The following is a 20465-nucleotide window of genomic DNA, read 5'->3' on the forward strand; positions in this document are numbered from 1 at the left end:
CAAGTAGCAGCTCAGTGTAGAAAGGTATTTAAAGTTCTTCAAGACAGTTAAAAAAAAAAAAAAAAGCGTACAAGAAGGGATATGATTCCCAGTATTATTCCTGTCGTTTTTTCTTTATTCACAGATTCACAGATTTCTCTAGGTTGGAAGAGACCTCAAGATCATCGAGTCCAACCTCCGACCTAACACTAAGTACTCCACTAAACCATATCCCTAAGCTCTACATCTAAACGTCTTTTAAAGACCTCCAGGGATGGTGACTCCACCACCTCCCTGGGCAGCCCATTCCAATGCTTAATAACCCTTTCGGTAAAGAAGTACTTCCTAACATCCAACCTAAACCTCCCCTGGCACAACTTTAGCCCATTCCCCCTCGTCCTGTCACCAGGCACGTGGGAGAATAGACCAACCCCCACCTCTCTACAGCCTCCTTTCAGGTAACTGTAGAGAGCGATGAGGTCGCCCCTGAGCCTCCTCTTCTCCAGGCTGAACAAGTCCAGCTCCCTCAGCCGCTCCTCGTAAGACTTGTTCTCCAGACCCCTCACCAGCTTGGTCGCCCTTCTCTGGACTCGCTCGAGCACGTCCATGTCCTTCCTGTAGCGAGGGGCCCAAAACTGTTTATTTTACATTAACTTTTCATCAAAAGAAACGCTTCAACATCACTCAGAACTCCCATAGCTCAGTGCTGCATTTTGCAATAAAGTTCCTTTTCCATTCTTTCTTTGTCCCCCTCTGTTACAAATATTTCCAGAAGTCCAACCACAACACACACACACATATACCCCTACACAATGTAAACAGGGATTAAGGTTCTTTCTGGGAGAACAGACTGAAACACATCATCCTCAGTCAGTGCTGAGCAACACTAAAAGGAAAAAGGAAAATTACTGTGCCCTATGTAGTCCTTCAATTGTAATCATCATCATCATCTTCATCATAATATAGTATTAATATTGCACATTTTTAACAATGCTGACTTGTCATTGTGTAATAAAGTGGCTATTAGAAATAGATGGACTCTTACAGTTATCACACAGATTTTGAAAACTGGCAAATATGATTTTCAGTAAGCAATTGTCCTTTTTCTGCTCTCACTCTTGTTCTGGGTTCTGCCTACCTACTTTCTAGGCAAGCCATTACTAGTTACTGTGCAGAGAGACAGTATTACCACCTTGTTTGAAAAGAAAGCAGCCCATGACTCAGTTTATGTGGAAATGTATCCTTCTAGTGATGTGTTGTAAGACCATGCCCTGAGACTGCTGACCGGATCAGTTCTCGTAGTAGATGGTGACTGAAGAGTACTTGGTTTATGGATTCTGATTCAGAGATTTACAAGCAAGTGTCTTAGCCCTGACAAGCCTGTCTAAGCCCTGGCGTAGCTTAGAACATACTAATAGCCCAATTTAGGTATTTCTGGAGCTCTGAACAAAAAGAGCCAAGGTCTCCATACAATCACATTGTGTATCTTCAAAATCAGGCAGCATATGGAGAAGAGCAGGATATTTCTTAAATCCCATATTAGATAAATAATATTTATTTGCACACAGATATTTTTATTTATTTATTTATTTTAAATTCCAAACAGCCAGGATGCTTATCCCTTGACATGGCTTCTGATAAAGTAAAGCAAAAAACTGGAAAAAGAGAAAAAAAAATACTTGCTGCTTCTTGTGCTAAACCTAAAATGGAAGACTTTCCAGGATTCTTTTTTTCTTCAAGTGCATATACATGGAAAAGAACACAGCATCTGAGGAAACAATTAATGTAAAAGGCTAACAAATCACAGTAGAACTTAAAAATTAAAGTATAAAAGTACATTTTTATGATATTTTCAGTAAAATATTATGTTAGAAGCATCAGTTCTTATACAAAATGCATTTCCTGATTTACTGTTCTTGAAGTTTTGTTACCTGACATGTCAAATAAGCTTTGAAACACAGAAAGATAATGCTAAATATACACTTTCAAAAATCAATGTATTAAAATATCCTAAACAATTGTCAAAGAGCTGCAGAGACTACTAATGAGAGCTACATTCTGTGGATGATTCTGTAGAAACATCTTAAACACAGGAGGCAGAGCTGTACTATAATGCTACAGGATCAGATCCACAGCTGCCCTAAACTGGCACAGTGCCACCAATTCTAGCAAAGCTTAGCTTATTTATTTATACTTCCTAAGACTCCTGACAATTACTGCCTATACATTGATTTCCAGAGATAGGATTTTATTTCCTTGCCATTCCTGTGATGTTCTATGCTGAGATGCATACATGGGATGCCTAGAGTGTGATCTCTTATGAAGAGCATCTTTTCTCTAGCTTTATTAATCTTTCTCAGGAATGTACCTGGAGAGAAATTTTTTTTTTTTTTTTTTTTTGGTCAGAGATACATAAGTCTTTTAAATTTATCCTTTAGAGAAAACCCTTTTTGTATTGTACAAAGTCATACTGTGAGCAACAAAATAAAATAATGCCACACAGCTCACAGATTATCTGTTTAACAATGACAATTCTGTTCTTCTTTCTAATTTAATGGATTTCAGTCTGCTAAGATTCTGCAATTTAATCATTCTTAACAATTGACTAAAATGATTCCCACTGAGACTTGAAAAGCAAGAGCAACCAGAACACAGACCTAAATCAATGTGTTCCCTGCAAGTGGGCTGAAAATTAGAAAATGTCGGATTATTTTATTATGTAAAACAAAATTAAAAGTGGTAGGAAGTTTTGTAATTACATATGCATGTTTAAGTTGCTAACTTCCAAATGTTTTCTGGAAAATATTTACAAAATAAAGGGCTAATGAGTCGGTTCTATTGGCAGCAATGAGAGTCTAAGCATTGCATTGAGTTAGTTTATTCTTCATGGAAACTTTAAAATGCAAGTAATGAAAATATCCCCTTGGATTTATTTTAGCAAAGTAAATTGATCTTCTTTTTTCTTTTTAGTGGTTTGGGTTTGCTACGTGATTCATTTATATGCTCATTAAGTTTATCAGTAAAATTAAATAATTGTATCAAGCTATAAAATCTATTTTGAACTATGCTTTTACTTCTTTCTAACTAAAATATTCAACCAATGCCGATCATTTATTTGAGCAATTTACCAAAGGAACTCTTTTAATAGCTCTAAACACTTTCCTGATTTCTATCCCTTTATTTCCATTGAAACTGCTCAGTGAAAGGACACCTGCTGGATGGCTGTGATCACTTGTTGTTGACAGATGAAACAGAGAAGTTTTAAAACAGTGAAGGAGCTATTGTCAATCATGCAGCAGCTCAAGAAAAGTAGAACCAAATGCTTTGTAAGGCAGGAGGGAAATTTGTCAGTTCTCTTGCTTTCTTTAGTAGACCCATTTTGGACTTGCTTCCTGGAGCACCATTTACTCCTAGAGGGCCACTGCAGAATCTCTTCAGCTCTTGTATCCCATATCAAAGAAGAAGCTGAGTGGCTATTTTTTTTGGCAAAAGAAAAGCTACAGCATAATATAAAACAGAAAAATGTTTGGGCAAAGGACGACTCTACCTCCTGTTGTTACTGTTCCTGACTTGAGAGGGGAGATCCTGCCACCCAGCACAAGAAATTCAATGAACTGGGCAAGTACCAACTTCAAAGGTTCAGAGGCATGAGCCTGGTTGCCCTGAACACTCATAAATCTCCTCCAAAGAAAGGACTGGATGTTTTAGAATAGAGGATTTATGGGTTTTGTTTGTTTTTGGAGGCCAGTGTTGTCTCTGAAAGTAAGAGAACAATGACAAAGAGATGGAAATTTGAAAACTGAGGCAGAGAAGAATGCTACCTTGAAAAACACCACTGGAGACGTGCTACAGATCTGGAGCAATTTCTGTATAAAGAAGACTTTTACTTGAAATGTCATCAGTGAAATTTCACTTTAAATTTTTATATGTTTTCTGATTTATAGTATTTTTCAATATTATTGTGTCATGATCTCAAAATCACAGGATGACAAACTTCATTGCTTTCAGAGTGTCAGATTCTTTCATTATTAAAAAGGGAGAAAAAGCTTTGAGAATCTGAGATGTTTAGATGAGTACTAAATTATATATTGTTTTCATTTTAATACAGAAATAAAATATAATGTTTAAACTAACCTATTAATTCATAATATAATATACTCTTAATGACTCATGTAATTACATATGTATAAAATACTGGGAATAAGGCAAGAAAAGCAACAAAATAAAATATTCTTTTTATGTGATATGAAATAAATGCTCAGTTCTATATGTCTATCTTATTTTTATTTGAGATCATGAGAATATAGAATAGCAGAAGAGAAAAAAGAGAGAATTCAATGAGGAATGGAGCAATTTACATTCTTAATAGCTCTAACTTGAACTCCTGTAACTATACAAAGTACTAAAATCACAATATTGCTGTAACTGTTTCTCTAGAACATTGTGCAAGACAATATATGCCTTGAGACACTGAAACCTATTTAACCATAAAGTACAATAAATCTGAGTTTCTCTTGCTGTTTTCAGTTGGAAATCTGTGAATTTTATTCACAAAAGAATGATTTGATAGTGTCCCATAGCAGATTTTATCATTCATGACAGAAACAGAAGCTTTTTTTTTGGCCTTAATATGGTTTGCATGAGAATTTAAACAGAGGTGATTTGCCGATGGGATGTATAGACAAGAGTATAAGCATTCTGTTCTGCTCTCTAACATGTCCAGTTTAGGTATGCACTTCAAAGAAGATGTGGGCCTACTAGAGAAAGACCAAGTAAATGTAATCAGAAACATCAGAGACTTGTAAAATATGACTGATAAAGAAAAAATGAATGCAGATTGGTTAGTCTAATTAAAGAGGAAGTGAAGAGGGAGATAACCTTCATATATATAAAAGGCTGTTGCAAAGACGGCAAGAATAATTTATTCTCCATATTCATGACAAATAGAACCATAAAATTATGTAGGATCTGCAAAGTTAGACTTAGGGCAGTTTTTCAAATAGTAAGGCTAGTGAGTCCATAGAGTACATGGCTGAAGGTCATTATGGGCTTTCAATCAGCCAAGGCCCTTTGAGGACAACAGATGTCCAGAATAAGATAGTTATAGAGAATGGTTTCCTTTGTTCTCTTTCCTGTCCTAAGTTGAAATGGGGATATGATATGCACATTGAAAGTAGTGAGGATGATTTTGCTCTGCAATAAACATGAGCAAACATAAAAATCTATAAAATTCTTTAAAGTGTTTGACTAACTAGAACAGGATACAGAAAAGAAAAAAAAAAACAACAGGGATTTTAATTCCCACTTGTTAAACACATAAAGGGAAAGATCTCACATAATATATTACTCAGAACAATAGAACACAGAACAATACAAACCTGCAGAAGGGCTGTGGAGTAAAAGGGCTCTTCATTATTATCACCATAATGAATGACTTGGAGCTGAGCTCATATGGTCGCTAAGATATCCTTGTTCATTTAAGTAAATATATTAAACTGTTGCATTTTGTTCTACTTTATTTTCTGAATAAACACCTTTGCAACATACAAATATAAGAAATAGGCTGGAAACCAATAAAAATTATTCTAACATACTTAACACTGTTTAAATACGAAATAGCTTTTTGTTGAATTTTTTTATTTTTGTAATTAAATTGATATTGATTACATATACGTGATTTAATCTCATTATCTTTGCAGAACTGTATGGTTGCATTTACAGATCACAGGGATTATGAATGCAAATTTGAGAGAGAGGGAAAGCAGTGGGTAGGTAACTGGTAATAGTTCATTTCTGCTGACATGAGGGTTAGTAAAGCATCAGTTGTGGGTAAATTGTACTTGGCATTATTGATGAAACAGGAGATAAGACAGAAAATTACAATATTTCTTTTTTTTTATTTAATAGATTCATGGACTTTTCAGGCAGAAGGGAGACCATTATGATTACATGCTCTGACCTCTTCTGTTATATAAGCATACAACTTCCTTGAATTAACTTCTGTGGCTGAACTGGAATACAAGTTGTTCTCATATTTTAAGATGACAATTATTTCTAATCTGAACACGCTTATCTAGAACTTCCAGATATTTTAATTCATTATGCAATTACTTGCTAGATTCAAGAATCCTCTCAACAAGTTTTTATTCCTTATGTTTTATGGTTTCTCACTGAGAGCCAACTAAATTCCACCACACTGCTCCCTCACTCCCCCTCCCCAAAGGAAGAGAGGGGGAGAAAATATGACGAAAAAAAAAAAAAGGCTCATGGGTATCATAAGGATAACGTAATTAAAGATAAAAGAAAGAGGGAAAAAAAAAAAAAGGCAAAGACCATGTGGAAGCAAAGAGAGAAAAAGCAATTATTCTCCACTTCCCATCAGAAAGCAATGTTTGGACACATCCTGGGAATCAGGGCCTCAGTATGCGGTTGTTCAGGAGGTTAGACTTTTTCATGAGAGCCTCATCTTCTCCTTTGCCTTCCCTACCTTTTATTGCTGAGTGTGTGACACCACATGCTGTGGAATATCCCTTTGGTCAGTTTAGGCCAGCTGCCCTGGTGATGTCCCCTCCCCACCTCTTGCCTACCCTCAGCCTACTGGCTCTGGGGGAGGTTGGAGCAAGGCTTGGTGCCGTGCCAGCACTGCTCAGCAATAGACAAAACTTTGGTGTGATATCAACCCTGTTCTATCTACATGTGCAGAGCACAATGTTATATGGGCTGCTGTGAGGGAAGTTAACTCCATCCCAGCCAGATGCAGTCCAATATGATTTCCTATAATTTCCAACCAAATCACTCTTAACAATGGGGAGAGTCAATGTGGAGCTCATGAATTCTGTTTGTTGCTGTGGAATCTGCATACATGTGTAGATTTCACAACAATTTTGAGCTTTTCTGCTTTTCTCCACTACCTTTATACTTCTATGATGAGGAGAAATTCCAAGGGAAATGATGCAGCAAAACAAACAAGCAAATTTGGAAGGTGTTATTTTAAAGTGGAAACATACTTAAAATTAGTTACTGGAGCAAAAACTAAGAGTAGTTTATCTATGCAAACTATCAAATTAACGATAGATCAACTAGTTTAAAATGTTGGTTGATCTTATACATCAGTCTCTTTCAGGAAGTAACCCTCTATAATGCAGGTTTCTCATTGTGGAGATGTCCCATCCCCACATATGCCATCAGAAAGACGGTTTGCTTGACAATAACACGACTGACTGATAAAATTGTTTCAGTGTATACATGACATCAAGGAAAAGCCACCAAATAAATATCTGCCTATGAGCAGGCAAGCATCTGCCTAAAAACACGACCTGACAATTATCCAGATTTATCCTGATCAGCTGGAACAATACACAGAACCACCACAAAGAAATGAGCAGGGAGGCCCTAGGAAGGATGAGCAGCAGCTGCAGCACATGAGAGCATTGATTTGGCTAGCACAGGGATCTCCTGTGGGAGATCTCCAAAGGGTCCCACAGGAAACCCACAGCTCCACTGGATTCCAGAGTAGCCCAGGGAAAAACGGTGGGCATTGATACAGAAGTGAGGAATCCCATCCCTGGGAGAGACAAATGTGTATGTGAGATTTTGTGTAGAACCACGTGCATCCGCCTCCAGGGCATGGCTACACAGCATGAGTAAACCCTTGCATTGCTCTACAATCCTGCTGTAATTCCATTATCTTTGTTTACTTTTTCTAGAGGGAATTAAGGGCTGTGTCCATCAAAATTTTAAAGGTATGTCCAGGGATTATATTCCTCTCCCTGCTGCACTACCAGTCACTGTAGAAATAGCAGCAGGCTTGTGCAAGAAGAGGTAGAAAGCTCTGCTGTATTAAAATAGAATGGAGTAAGCAGAAGGACACCACACAAAAACAAAAGACATGGACAACAAGACAGCACACTTTGGAAGAGATGGCCTATGTGCAAGAGACAGTCTAGGTACACCGGCCAATTTCCAGTGAACTCCGAGAAAGGCAAGGAAACAAAAAAAAATTACTGATTTTTTATTTCGCCAAGAACTGCCATTCTGTATGGTACCTAAAGTAAAACAATTCTGCCCCAAAACTCTGCAAGCCTGTTGGCAACATATTTCGGTTACTGCAAATGCATGTAAATTACCCATGGGTTCCTGGGAAAGGTATACCACTAGCAGTGAGTGATGAACCTGGAGCCAAGGGCAGCTCAGCTCTGATGTGCCATGTCTGAAAAGGGACACAAATTCTTGTACCAAGCATTTTAAAAAGAACAAAGAATTGGCAGGACATCCTTCCACAGAGCAAGGATAGCTTGTGAGCAGAAAGGTATGCTGTGATGGGCAACCAGCTGGGAGGAGATATGAGTGGTAGGTATAGAGACAGTTCTTAACCTTTCCTTTGTGAAATTTATAGCTTGATCTCCCTGAGTTCCTCACAGTCCTTTACTAATTCTCCTGGCTTTCCTTTAATCCTCTCCAATTTATCAATATCTTTTCTGAATTGTGTATTTCAGAACTGAAAGCCTCAGCCACACCAGGAGAAATGCAGAAAGAGCATAATTCATAATTCATTTCTCCCCAAGATTCTCATGTCTATATCTCACATTTGCTTTTTTTAAATTTTATTTATTTATTTATTTGCTGTGGAATTGTATTGAGTGTTCACGTTTAGTGTGACTTCTTGCACCTTTTTAAGAGCAGCTGCTTTTCAAAGCAGAATTTGTCACCATGGAAGTGTGGCTTCTGTTCACACTTAGCTAGACTGAAAAGTGACTTGGCTACATGGAATTGCAAATTGTGTATTTATACTATACTTACCAAACAACCCACATTTCCCTTCTGAATACTATTCTTTGACATTTTTTTAGGCATGTGGGCATACATAAACTATAAATTCAATCAATAACAGTTTTGTTTTCCTCCGAGTCATTGATAACAATATTAAATAGCAAAAGGTCAAGAACTTATCCTTAAAGACCTCAAAGACATCAGTAAGAAAGCAGTGTTTAATCAATATGAACTGTTCTATTGATTTTCTATCATCTGGCTTCTTAATCAAAATATCTTGTAGCAAACCAAACAATTTGCAGAAATGGAAGTGGTAAATTGTATTATTGCTGTTATCAATGAAACTCATAAAGCCAGGTTGCCTAGTATTTTTCTCAATCAACTTTTCATTAATTTGATAATTACATATTTATACTAAAAATGCCAAACCACCTAGCTGCTGAGCATTCAGGAGTTCACGTACAAAACTCAGCATGGCAACAATGCTCAATCATCATTAGCACTTTCAAGCAAACAGCAGAAGACATAGACATTAGTCATCTGACAGTCATTCAGAAGTATTACACTTTCCCCTGTCAGTCTTAAGTCATGTAGTGACTAACACAAATAATTGTTAAACTGAACTTCAAGAAAAGGAAGATAATAAAGCTACTAGAGTTAATGCAACCAATTTTTAGGTATTTGCTAGCTAAAAAAAAATAAAAATAAATAAATAACTAAATGAAATAAAAGGAGACATTTCTGGTCATTTCTTTCATCAATGATACTTATTGCACCCTAGGAAAATGCCATCACCCCCCGGATTATATACTGTTTAAATTTTGGACCATGACAAAATAAATACTAAAGCAAAATGAATTATTGCTTGACATAGTCTACCTACCCACACCAGAATTTCCTCAGAGTGTATTGCATTTTCTACTGTAGGAAAATACTATTTTGTGCTATAGCAACCTTTATAGCAACCAGATTATTTGTTCCCAGGTGTCCTCATCTATGTTCTCATTGAAGTAACTGCAAAAGTGTGAGGATACTCTTGAACTTCTGAATATTTTTATATTTGTATTATATATATTCACACATATTCGGGTGATAAAGGCCATATAAGGATTTGAGAGAGATACAGCCAAGGAAATAGACATTAAAATGCAAAAATACACTGTGAAAAAAAAAAAAAAAAAGACCTGTCTCACTGTAATGTGACATCACAGAGCCTATCAACTTTTAAATGACTGCACAATATGAGCACAGTGTGATTCTAATCTTTGTATTTGCAAAAAAAAATTTGAAAATCAATTTCTGTACAAATTAGCAGTGCTGAAATTAGTGATTACAGTATAGAAAATAGAAAATATCAAGCAATAATGATGTTATGGACCTAAAAAAGATTACTATCTACAAATAAATTTTCTTCTTAGAAATATGCTCATCTGTAACTGAAATTATCATTTAACTTTAGCAAAATTAAAGCAAACCTAGTTTGATCTTCTAGACTGTTATATTCATTTTGTACACATAATTTCTCCATGTGGTGATAGATAAAAGAAATATGACTATCATTTCCTCATAACTGAAAATGCATTTTAATATTTTTGTGTGCTACTGTGGTAACGCTCATCCTAACTCAGTTTCTAAATGTGAACATATTCTACTATCCACCCACAAGCCTAACCTAAAGCTGTGAATGGCCATTAAGAAAGCTTCAAGATTCATTTCTGTGCTTCTGGAAAAAGAGAGAGAGAGAGAAACATGTAAGCTTCAGTCACAGCAGTTAATGAATTAACTGAAGTAACATGATGTTGGCTGTTCATAGATCAATCCTTTCATTTCTTTTAAGTAGAAATATATTCCTTATAGTGAGGCCTTACATTTCACATAGCCACCCATCTTACAACTGACCTAGGGAGCAAAATTCCTCGAGGCTCTTCTGTAGTGTTCACTGTGATGAAACTGGGAAAATATGTACTGTAACAGGAATAAGATCACAAATGACCTAAAATAAATTGGCAATTCATTCTGTTTCAAAGCTAAGTATTGCAAGCTGTTTAAATTATGATACACATATCCAGAGGACTACTTGTTACTCACATTTCAATTCTTAAACTTTGTTTTTGTTTCAATGGGAAAATTCTAAAATTGTGTTTAGGATGAGCACTAACATTCAGCAGCTGCAAGTTGTTAACATATGATCCCTTCCTGCTGAAAAAGCAGTAATCCTACAGAAACACTTACAAAATGCATAGAGCAAATCATTTAAACAAAACATTCAAATATATTTCTCCAAACATTAGGGGAAAAATACATTTAGGAAATGGTAAAATTACTTCTATATACATTTTATTGCTAAGTATATTCCCTAAAGCACTTCTGCAAATTGCTTACAAGCCATTCTTTGAAAATATCCATTCCTACTGGCATTGGTTAATTCTGATCAAATATCTCTTCAGCTACGCAGTGGGAGGATATGGAGAAGATGCCACCAGAATCTTCTTAGAAGCAAATAGTGGAAGGATGATAGGCAAGGGACACAACTTGCAATGTGGAAAATTCTGATTAAACATAGAAATTTTTTCACAGTGAAGGTAGTTCAGCACTGAGTAGTATTGAGTCAGCCGTACAGTACACTGGGTAGTACTGTAAAATACTGCAAATACCCAGTCACATTAGCTAGGCACAGTGAAATAACTGGAAATGACAAAGACGAAGGATGAAGCAATCTTATTGTGGAATGAGAAAAATGGTAAGGGAAGAGAAGATACTTTGAATGATGGAGTTGCAGAAAGAATAAGAATCAGAGAAAAAAAAAACAAAGAAATGGAAACAAGACAAAGGTTAAAAGGAAACTTTGGACAGTTCCAACTCTTCATTTGCAAGTTGTTTTCAGTAAAGTTGTCTATAAGGTCCAAAAATCTTGCCTTAATATTTTCAGATGGGTTCTTGAAAATGTCTTATAATAATTAAAAGCAAAGTCCCTGCTGTGCAGAATGAGCTCTCTAACATTATTTCAAAAGATCCTTGCATTTGGGCAAATGTTGAGTCCTACATAGTTTGCATCAGTTACTGTGCAGACTTAGGTATGTTATAAAATTACACTGCACTTCGCTTGTTATGTGCTAAGCGATTTAGTGACAATGCTACTCAAAGACCAGCAATAGTCCTTATGCTGTAATATAGCTATAAATAAAGCTAAATCAACATTTATATAGTTGAACTTTTTCATTTCTATATCTTTTTTCGCTCAGACACCTTTCTAAGTATTTAAAATATCTAAAGACAAAATGTTTCTGGATTTTATTTATTTATTTATTTATTTATTTTATAAATTCTAGATTCCATGCTTCTGACAAGGCATTTCTGTCATCACAAAATAAATGCACCTGTGGAAGACACCAAAAAAAATTTTTGTAGTGTGGGTTGTTTGAAATCCCAAGTACTGAAAGCAAATTTACTATTAGAAGATTATGTTTGTTTACCTGAATCTCGTTTTGTTTGATTTTTTAAAAAATATCTATTTTTTTCTATAAAAAGTTGATGAGAATTGAACTTGCAGCTGATTCAAGGTCCATTTCTGCTATTAAACAGGTCCTACTGTAGCTGTTGAGAGGTTCATCAATATAGCAGAGTTCAAATATTACTAATCTGTTCTTATCATTGTAACCAATTGCAATCTATCAGATGATGAAGGAGAGCTCTTTTCCCTCCTTTCCTTCCCTGATTTTACTAGTATAAGAAACCAGACTTTCACCAAAAATACATTCTTCCTCTCATCTGGGTCTTACTCTAAACCTTAAATCAATAGCTGTTTAGCCTCTGCATTGACAGGGATCGGGCCCATAACTTCTATTTTCTGTTGTTGTATGAAAACTCTCTGTTTTTTTTAGTGAATCAATCATCCTTTCTTAAAAGACTCTGTCCCCTAGATGGAAAAGATATTTTCATTTCAGCTATTCCAGAAGTTCTTTGTTGAAGCATTTTCTCTCCTATTAAAATGTCTCTCTCTGTAGGACTTATTTTTCTCTTGCTCAGATGCATACGTCCTTTTCTATCATGAAAGGCTACAAAGTTAAGCAGGCCTACTTAAACTCCCAGGAAGAAACATTTTATGACAAAACATATTTCATAAATCTAGGGTTTATGCTATGGCTGTAAAAACTAGTTCAGATCTTTAGTATTAGATCAATACAATCAGTGCTAACTTCATGTGAGCCAGCACTCATTTATTTTCTGTTCTTTCTTTTTCAAGGTAATACTGTGTGAATGTGAGAATGGGTAGTAGTAAGTCTGCTAAAATCCATCTCCCTGAGTCAAGACGTAGTCGCACCATGTTCTGAAGGCCTTTCTTGGGTGCTCTTCTGATCTCTACCTGCCTGAAACAGGACAAGAAATTTGTCACGTGGCATGCTCTGATCTAAGTTTATGCAGTCTACCTATTATCATGGTGTCAATAAGGAAACCTATTACCCATTGTTAATGAGGTTTCACTTATAAGAATTTTTCTTTAACTCCAAAAATCATGTATGTCCAAAAGAGAGGGAAGGAGGAAATAAAAAGCACTATGCAGATACTGTGAGATCAGAGATAACTGTAAGAAAAATTTCTGCCTTGTGTTTTAGTTGTCTTCACTAGAAAATGCATGAAAGTAGGCCTTATGTCATCAGGAGACTAAATCCAGTGAGCATGGATATAAAAATTACAACTAAAAGACAACGTACTATCTAGTACTAGAATACCATGAAAAGAAGAAGCACTGTCAAAAAGCTTCATAGTTGCTTGTAATTCCTTTATAACCTCTTGTGCCACTGTTTAAAGGGACAAGTTTCCTTATGATCTTTGCTTAGTATCTCACTAACACAAGCACTGCTAGCTAAATTAGGTTCCAAGATCAGTAGCTTCACAGATCCATTCCTGATTTCAAATAAACAAAAAGTCACAGCTGTCATCAATTAAGATAACAAAAAAAAATTATCGAGAGGTTATTCTGCTATAATATCAAAGGGTATTACAAAAAAAAAAAAAATCCAATTCCAAATACACCAAATAGATATTTTTTTCAAAGAGTACATTTCTTCTTTTTATTCTGACAGCTTTTCTTTGGATTTAAAATAATACAGAAATAAAGCTTTCTTGCAGGGCATAAATTCTCCCATCTCTGTTTGAAATTATCAAATCAAAAACTCTCAGGAAAACACATACCTAGAGATTTGTGTGTTTGCAGCTTTGGTAAACAGATCAAATGAGTCACTCTTTGTATGTTTCTTAAATCTCCTTTCCTACAGGAGAAGTCACAGCATTAACAGAACTCATTTTACCATGAACTAAAAAAAAAAAAAAAAACACTTCTCTAAACAACACTGCAACCAACAGACTCTATATACCAAAACACTCAGCTAAGTTGAATTGGACCAGTTTATATTTGTTTTTTATTATTGACTTATTGTATTTTTTGTTCCTCTATATTCACCTCAATGCTTTTAAATAATAATTGATTGAGGCTTTGAGAACCTGAAGCTAATGAAACAAATTTAACACTCACCTGATAAAAATCCAGATAAAAATGCAATTGTTATTTACTCCTCGTTGGATCTTGTTGAAGAAAAGGTCCTGCTTTTCCAGAAAAGCAGTCTACTGTTACAGCAATCATAATCCCATAGAAACTTCTGGTCCAAGGACATTATTCAATATGCTTTAGGTCATGCTGCAACTTCCTCTATTATTCATGCTTACTGCCTTGCTTTCTTAGGCTTGATTTGTGGCTATACTCCAAGCACAGCAAAAGTGTCCAGGAAATGAGTGTGAGAGGAGACAGTGTATGAAAGTATTAGGAGAATCTCTAGTTGATATAAGGCATACTCAAGGAGTAGAAATGCACTTTCAGCAGAAGAGTTCAATGAAAGTGGCGCCAGAATGTGAACAAACATAGCTAGAAGAGTCTCCAAGTAGCAGAGAAGCCAGACCATGAGGAGTCTTATTTCAGCAATGGGAAGAGGAAAGAAAAAACTGAAAATTCAGAAATTAAAGCAATGTCTTACTTTCAATTGAAAGAATGACTGTTTGTTTTGTATTAGACCTCCTGATCTCTTTATTTGCAAATTTCACACATCTAAGTTCTATCGAACCCTGTTCTCAACTTATTTTACTGCAAACATTTGTCTAGATTAGAGCAGATCAGCAGGTCTTTGAGACAATGAACACACTATGTATTTGAGCAGCAATTGGCAAAACAAGGTACTAGCCCAACATGTTAGTGATTATACCCTTCCCTTTCTTGACCCTAGCACGTCTGCATCTCAAAGCACATGTGGATAAAACACATAGTCTCTGTTCCAAAAGTCAAGATTTCTGTATTCCATTACTAACAAGAGTGACTGCAAGCTCCCCAAATGTGTTTCCCATCCAGATAGTAGCAGTGGATAATGTTTTATTATTTACTTCCTTGTTCATCCTACATGCAGAATTCTCCTGATTCTTTTATTTTGCTTTTCTTCCATTGCAGTACAGCAGATATGTAGTGATCAGGCCAAGACAAACAGTGAAGAATTTTAGAGATTAATTATCTCAGAAGGACATTATAAATTCCAAAACAAAGCCTCTCCTGCTACTCGCTTGTCTCCCTGAAAAAACAAACAAACAAACAAATAAGTCTTTTAATCACCTAAGCAGAGTGAAGCAAAGAGGAAAAGCTTTACTGAAAGCATCTAGATAACATCTATTATTCTATGTGAATAAGACTTGTGAAATAGGTGCCAGATATTTATATCTGAAGTACTCATCTTAATAGAAAGCAGGTCATAGCTAATGTAACAGTGAATGACTCAGAATAATCATTTTAAGAGAGTGTGAAAGTCTAAGAAATTAATATATATCAATTCTGAACAGTCATAAAATTCCACTTGTAACAAAATGTGTTCCAATATGCATCTTGTTCCTAATATTTTATTCAAAATTTAGCATACTCAATATCTACCATAATTTAGTTTTTAAAGCATAAAACAGAACTGCATGTAGAACAGTTTGTAGGGGAAAGAGGGTGTTTGTTTTTCCTGCATGTCAATAGATGAGTATGCATCTTATTCTTGTGAATAGACAAGAGGAGTGCTCTTTTCATTTCTACTTTCAAAAGCTTTTCTAAATCTATGTTGTTTTATGAAAGACTACAAAATGAATATGAACAGAAGTATCTTCAGAAATATCACTTTTGAAGAGTGGGATTTGCTGGTTTAAAAACTGAGGGTACCACCCCACTGAGCAGAGAGAAAAATGAAATAAACCTCTTACAAAAATAAGTCAGTCAAATCTCTCTGGTCTTTTCTTCTAAATCTTAACTTGTATAAGGTAACATTTGTAATAATGATAAAGTAATAGTTTTATTTTGATATTGAGCATTGCTGAAATTATCAAGATTCTGAACTAACATATATTTTTAATCTCCAAATAACACACCAACAATGTAATGTATTGTACATTTTTAATTTAGATATCCTGTTTCCATATGTTCAGGAAAATCCTATTAGCTTAAACACATATCAGTGAAAGAACTGACTGCAATGACTATTGAAGACAAACAAGTCAAGGCTTGCCCTACGTTCACAAAAACTCAAAAGTGCATGAATACTCTGTTGAAATTACATCTGCTGTGCCTTATTAATGAGCACTTGTAGACTCTGGATTTTACAGTTTTCACATAAAAATATCAAATTCACAAACCTTTAGTGGTATTTACAAACTACACTCAGAAAATGTGCCATACCCTCTTTCAGCCATGACTGGGATATAATTCACAAATATCTTGTTGACAAGGTTATGATTCATTTCATACATCACTGTTCATTAAAATAACATGAACCTGTGCTCTGGTTTTGTCTCACTTCAAAGCTCAACTACCAACAAATTCATGATCAATTAGTTTAAATGGATGAATAACAGTTGGAAAACTATACAGGTTTCCCACCTTTTCGTGTCTTGTGCTTAGGTGAAATTAGAACCTCATAAATCAATTGTGACTAGCAAATTAGTTGTAGTTCTTTATTTCTTTTATTTAGTGTGAAAAAATATGTTATTTTCTTTTAACTTGGATGTGAAAAAAAATCTCTCAAATAATTAATTTCTTTCTGTGGGCTGGTAAATGTTGAAGAAACTCAAAGTTAAATCTCTTAATGAGATTTCAAGATGGTACAAATTACCCTTTGGGACTTACAGAAGCAAAGAACTAAGATTCTTTACTGTATAAAGCCTATACTCATAAGGCTGATCTCCCATGTTCACACTGTTGGCCTTTCCATTCATGGGTGGCTATTTCTTTTAGTCAAAAACATAAATGATTTTAAGATCAAGAAAAACTTTTAATTTCTTATTCCTTAAAGATGTTTTCTTCTAAAATATTAAGCAGAAAAATAATCTTATATGACACTCATCTTCACACTTGTGTCTTCTGGCTTACTTGAATGTTTCATGGAGACCAAGTGTAATGGGTTTTAGTACGCAAAAATCGAGATAACATTAATTTGCCTGATACTTCAGAACAAGCTTATTTCTGCAATTGTGAATGAATGCACATAAAAACAAAAACTGTACTCAGGGGGGACCTTGGCATCTGAGACATATGTTGGATGACAGATACATACAAACACTGATCATTTAAGTGAATCTTAAGTCACAAAGGGCAACTGATGATCCAGAAAGTAAACAACCTGGCTAACAAAACAACCTAAGCCAAACTCATTCTTTCTTCTAAATTCAATAGTTTATTTTCTCAAAGGAATATTTGGCCAGGATTAAATGTGTATCTTAAAAAAGTACACCATTATCATCTGTGAGCTTGCTTACACTGTGAGGCTTTTGGTAGTTCCTACTGAAAAAATTGTAGTTTCTGGAATAAACTTCAGTGATGCTCCAGCTACGGAGTAAGAAGGTCAAACAAGAGGGCTCCATCTTTATTCAAGGCAAAAATAGCAAGTGAGTTTTCTTCTCCTTTAAGCCCTGCCCTTCACAACCCACATTTTTTTGTTCTTCTAAAATAAATCAGTCTTCAATAAATCTTATTTTTTTCAAGATAGGTACATTCAGATATGGAAACTAGGCTTAGTTGTTGGGTTGCTAACACAAAATAATGCATATATAGAAAAAAAATAAAAAAGAACAATAGCAAAACAACATGGGTTGAATGTCAAATGTGCCAAAGTAGTTTTGACAGGGCTCCACAGATGATGGTCTCCCTTTAGTAGTAAATATTCCGTAATTCCTATTTGTTTCTATCTTTGTTGAATCAGACCAGGCTCCTGAAGGGATTTCAGTGTTCTCTGTAAACTACCATTACCTATGTACAGAAATCATTACAATCCCAGATTCCTCAAAGACCTTGTCCATTAATTTTTCAAAAAATGTCTTGAAAAAAACAGTGGAGATGAGCCATGCCTTAAACAAAAAGGCTTTTTTTTTTTTTTTTTTTTAAGGCAAAAATACTGCCTCAGAAACTTTCATTGGAATTGTGTTTGGAGTTAGTTCAAAATTAAATTGCTTGATATTATACCAAAGCATAGCTTGGGCAATTTGACTATCTGCTGTTCAAGAGTAATTTTTCACAGCATCATAGAATGCTTTGGATTGGAAAGGACCTTAAAGATCTTCTAATTCCACTCCCCACTCCCGACATGAGCAGGGACACCTTCCACTAGTTCAGGTTGCCCCATCCAATCTGGTCTTGAACGTTTCCAGGGATGACGCATCCACAACGTCTCTGGGCAACCTGTTCCAGTACCTCACCACCCTCTGAGTAAAGGATATCTTCCAAATATCTAATCTAAATGTACCCTCTTTTACTTTAAAACCATTATTCCTTGTCCTGTCACTACATTCTCTGACAAAGGGTCCCTCCTCAGCTTTCTTTTCAGTCCTTTAGGTACTGGAATTCTGCTATAAGGTCCACCCAGAGCCTTCTCTTCTCATGGTCCTCCTCTGGACTTGTTCTAATACATTTCTAATACATCCATGTCCTTCTTGGGCTGGGGGCCACAGAGCTGGATGCAGTACTCCAGGTTTCATGAGAGCAGAGTAGAAGGATTCTCTACTTGGAGAATCACCTCCCTCCTACTCTGAGGAACACCTCCTTCAACCTGCTGGTCATGCTTATTTTAATGCAACCCAGGATATAGTTGGCTTTCCGGGCTGTAAGTACACAGATTTCCTATGATGAATACAATATTCAAAGACATCCTGCTATATCATGTAATTTAGCGAAGAAGAGAACTGTCACCTTATAAAACAAGTAATTTGGCTATATAACTTGGACCCTCAACTGTTATCCCATGACTGTTTTCCATGAACCATGGTATACAGGATGCTAACTGAAGCTGAACCATTATCGAACTGAAAGATGTTTATGTATTCCTCTAACCAGAAAGGACTGTAGAAAAAAAAAAAAAAAAAAGTTTCATTTTCCTCATACAGATATCATGGAAGCAACATTTCTTTCATGGAAAAATTATGTAATTTAGGGGCTACTGGAGTCTGAGTAAAGATTGCAGAGCTTGAATCAGGCTGAAGAAATTATAGTGTTAAGAAAACAGATTTTTTTTTTTTTAATTTTTAAACAAGACACTTCAGAAGAGTCACAACAAGATTAAAGAAATAACAGGATTCAAAATGTAAAGTTTAATGGTGGGAATGCTAGTTACTTACTTACTAGACTTTTAAGCAATTGTATGATACAATTACTTGTGTAGACATTTTAAAAGACATGATTTTAAAGTAATAATTTAGAGTAATATCACTTTATTTACCATCAACTGCGCTTGCAGACACACAAGGACAATTTTGGGATGAGTGCACATGCTCCCAAAACTGGGATTTTCAGAAAATGTGACTCAAAGCTTTTTGAAGGAAAATATGAAATGGCATACCGAGACATACTTGTTTCCACTGTCTTAGCTGTGTGCTACCATAGGATTCTAACAGTTGCATATAATGAAGAGATAAGCAAAAGCAAAACTTAAAATTTAGATATCCAGAAATAGTTGCCTAACTTAAACTAATGTCCAGATGTTTCTTTTTTGATTACTGTAATGGGCTTATGTGGCAAGGTTTTAGTAGTAGTGGGCCACAGGAGTGGCTTCTGTGAGAAGGATCTAGAAGCTGCCCCATGTTTGGTAAGGGCCCCACTGCTGACCAGAGCTGAGCCAATAAGTGATGGTTTTTTGCACCTCTGTGGGAGCATATTTAAGTCAGGGGAAAAAAAAATGCTGCACCACACAGCAACTGGGAGAGTGAGAGGAGTGAGGAACAGCCTTGCAGGCGCCAAGGTAAGTGAAGAAGGACGGGGAGAGGTGCTCCAGACACTGGAGCAGAAGTCCCCTGCAGCCTGTGGTGAGGACCATGGTGAAGCAGGCTGTCCCCCTGCAGCCCATGGAGTACCACGGTGGAGCAGGTGGACCTGCACTGATGGAGACTGCGGCTGCTGTGGAAGACCCCTGCCAGAGCAGACTCCAGGCCGGACCTGTAGCCTGTGGAGAGGAGCCCACGCAGGAGCAGGTGACCTGGCAGGAGCTGCTGCCCGTGGGGGATCCAGGTTGGAGCAGTTCGCTCCTGAGGGATGGACCCTGTGGTACAGACCCATATGTGGAGCAGTTCTTGAAGAGCTGCTGCCTGTGGGTAGCCCACGCTGGATCAGTTCAGCAAGGACTGCATCCCGTGGGAGGGAACCCACAGCACAGGGGATGAGAGTG

At 36.1% G+C, this 20465-nt stretch overlaps 1 protein-coding gene across 1 annotated transcript in view; it reads right to left on the minus strand.

Annotated features, from left to right (window-relative positions):
- Nucleotides 1–20465, minus strand: part of LOC125179745 (uncharacterized) — a 142996-nt gene that overhangs the window by 3763 nt on the left and 118768 nt on the right. The window lies entirely within an intron of this gene.

The sequence above is a fragment of the Anser cygnoides genome, chromosome 1, assembly GCF_040182565.1.
Source record: "Anser cygnoides isolate HZ-2024a breed goose chromosome 1, Taihu_goose_T2T_genome, whole genome shotgun sequence".
In the NCBI taxonomy this organism is placed as follows: Eukaryota; Metazoa; Chordata; class Aves; order Anseriformes; family Anatidae; genus Anser; species Anser cygnoides.